Genomic DNA, 3,039 nt, shown 5'->3' with positions numbered 1-3,039 from the left:
CTATTAATTTGATGTTGATGCAAAGCTGAAATAATTCAGAAAATTCCAAATAAACATGATGATAATTTAGATTTCCAAAAAGAGCCATAATTATATCTAAATATCATCCAATCGTTTGACGATTTACAATACCAAGTACTTATCGTTTATATATCAAATGCCAAGAGTAGTTTGACCACCAAAACATATTTACTTCCAACCTAAAATGTATGCACCAAAAAATATCTAATTGTACCGTATTACCAAAAAAATAATATTTCTAGCTAGTTTTATCCAATTAATTCCAAAATCATGTTCCACTTTTAAGCGAGATCCATAGCCAAAAACTTGTCATTTGTGCGATTGCAATTGTTCATGTGATACATTTGCGTCTCCTACATGTACCCATAGAAATATACAAAAGTTATCAACAGTGTTGTTTGCAAGAAATAGTTTTTACCTACACGAGTAAATTAACAAGTTTATGGAGCCATCATATATATGATACCAAAAAAAGTGTGTTTACAACTTGTCCTAATAATCAGGGATGCATAAAGTATTTTCTTAGGAACATAATGTATGTGGTGTTGTACGTAAAAGACTAGAAAAGATATAATGCATAAATCTATCACGGGATATAGAAGACATTTAGTACATAAATCTTACCTGATTTAACAAGTTCGTCCCAGAAGTTAATTCTTGTTCACCATTCTGCTCAATGGCTTCATTGCTTGCAGTAGTAGAAGATACTTGGACGTCGGGAACCACAAGATCTATACCAAGATTAGCTTCTCATAGTTGTTCTACCAACCCCGTTTGAATTCTTTGAAGGAATTCTTGAGGAATTATGTAGCGACATTTAGTGCCCTCTTTCTTTAGATCAGTTTTGGCCACACATTTCCCGTAGACGCGGACACATCCACTATGCTCCACCTTTTTGATCACTTGATTGTATGGATTCTCATAATTAGCAACTTCTTTGTGTTCTTTAGATGCTAAAGTCTCCATTTGTTCCTTCCATGCATGAAAAAATGACGAGAAATTATATTTATATAACATATGCAAGCATATAGTAAATATAACTCACAATATTGTCTTTTATTTTCACGAAGCTTGTTTTGTATGTCTTTTTCGAATCTCTTAACCTTGATTCTTTGTATACCTTCGCCCGAGATGGTTCCTGCTTGTGTGGATCAGCTTGTTGCTGTCCATAAAAAGATTTTAGCTTTAAACATCACCAAGCAGCAATATTCAGAGATAAACTGTTGACAGTTGAGATTTGAAGATGACTTAACCACAAAAGACATAGTGTATTTTATTTATGTTATTGCTAGGTAATTCATTCTCGAGCAAAGAGAATACTTGATTGAAGATTAAAATAGAAAATTAATCAAAGATCGAAGTGAATATGTTCGAGTGATAAAGTATCAAGTAGACTTATAGACAGCCTTAGGAACACCTAAATAACTTATAAGTAGTGCGCCTAACATTACTTGTGCACCTAACAGGTTAGTTAGAACTTTTAGGTTAGTTTTGACTAGATCCACTATTTTAGGGAGTTTGTTGTTAGTTTGTTTGGAAAAGATTTAAATTGATTTTCTGATTTTATTAAGATAAATATCAAACGGTTTTTAATCTTATTTTTTATATTTAAATTAAACTAAGAGATTGTTTTCAAATTTAAATATAGTTTCTGGTTCTAAAAAGATTTTCTTTTTAAATATAAAAATGATTTTCGTTTTAAATCAACTTATTTTTATAGATATTTTCCTAAAAACTATTCAAAGTAAATATTTTATTTACTCTCCAAGAAATTAGTATCTCACCTAAAACTACTGTTACACGTTTCTAGTTAGTGGTTAGTGGGCTTAGTTAATTGTTTCCCAAGTCTTAATTAATTTAAATAGTTTAATTATTCCCCAAGTATCTAAAACCATGTAATATTTACTGCTTCTTAGTTTTAAGTTAAGTAGTGGAGGAAGTGGATTAATTACTTCTCAAGGAATATTTAAAATAAACTAATTAATTAATTGGAGTCATGGACATCATGGGATAATGGATTAAGTAGTGGATAAGTTTATGTCTTGTCTAAATTGTTTATAAATAGGCGCCTAAGCCTTAGAACAATTTGTGTCTGACTTTTAGAAGTCACACCAATGTGTGTCTGACTTTTATTAGTCACACCAAATGTGTGTCTGGCTTAGCTAAATATTCTTAGTTGTCTAAAGAGTCAGTGCCGTTCCTAAGAGAATTCATACTTACTTTATTCGAGTTATTACTCTTCCATTGTCTTACAAATTATATTTTTGAATTAAGGGTTTGAGTGAACTCTTGTAAGTGTGAGAAGCTTTGAGTGAAGCAAGAGAAAGAGAAAGAGAAAGTAACTTCCAGTGAAGTTTGAGAGGAACGATAGTTGTGGGAACTGTCGTTGGGAACTTGAGTTTAGTAACTTAAGTTGTGGCTCGAGAGAAAAGTAATAGGATTGTAGACAGAGTTGTTTTGGCCTATTATAGTGGAAAGTTTGAGTTAAAATCACTTGTGGTCGAGGTTGTTTCTTCCTATAAGGCCTAGGAATTGTTTCCTCGTTAAAATCTCTCGTGTTCCCATTGTTTGTTCCCAAGTTAACTTTTAATTCCGCAGAAAGTATAGCTTATTCTCTCACTATAATTCACCCCCTTCTTATAGTGCTCATATTATACAACAATTGGTATCAGAGCGGGAACTCAAAAATTCAAGAAACCCTGTTGAGTTCGAGATCTTGGAAAATATGAATACGAGAGAGAAACTGGAAGAAGGGTACTCTACACAGAGGCCATCAATGTTCAATGGTAAGTTCTACACCTACTAGAAGAACATAATGGAGATCTTCATCAAAGCCGACAATTACCAGGTATGGAGAGTCATAGAGGTAGGCGATTTTGATGTCACTACCACTAATGACAAGAACAAGGTAATTCCTAAATCCATGTCTAATTTCGATAAAGAAGATTTCGAAAAAATGGAAATTAATGCTCTTGCTATAAAACTGCTTCATTGTGGTCTTGGACCTTATGAACACAA

The sequence above is a fragment of the Beta vulgaris genome, chromosome 4 (genome assembly GCF_026745355.1).
Source record: "Beta vulgaris subsp. vulgaris cultivar EL10 chromosome 4, EL10.2, whole genome shotgun sequence".
NCBI classification, from domain to species: domain Eukaryota; kingdom Viridiplantae; phylum Streptophyta; class Magnoliopsida; order Caryophyllales; family Amaranthaceae; genus Beta; species Beta vulgaris.
The sequence above is the reverse complement of the archived record's forward strand: the minus strand, read 5'-3'. Positions refer to the sequence as shown.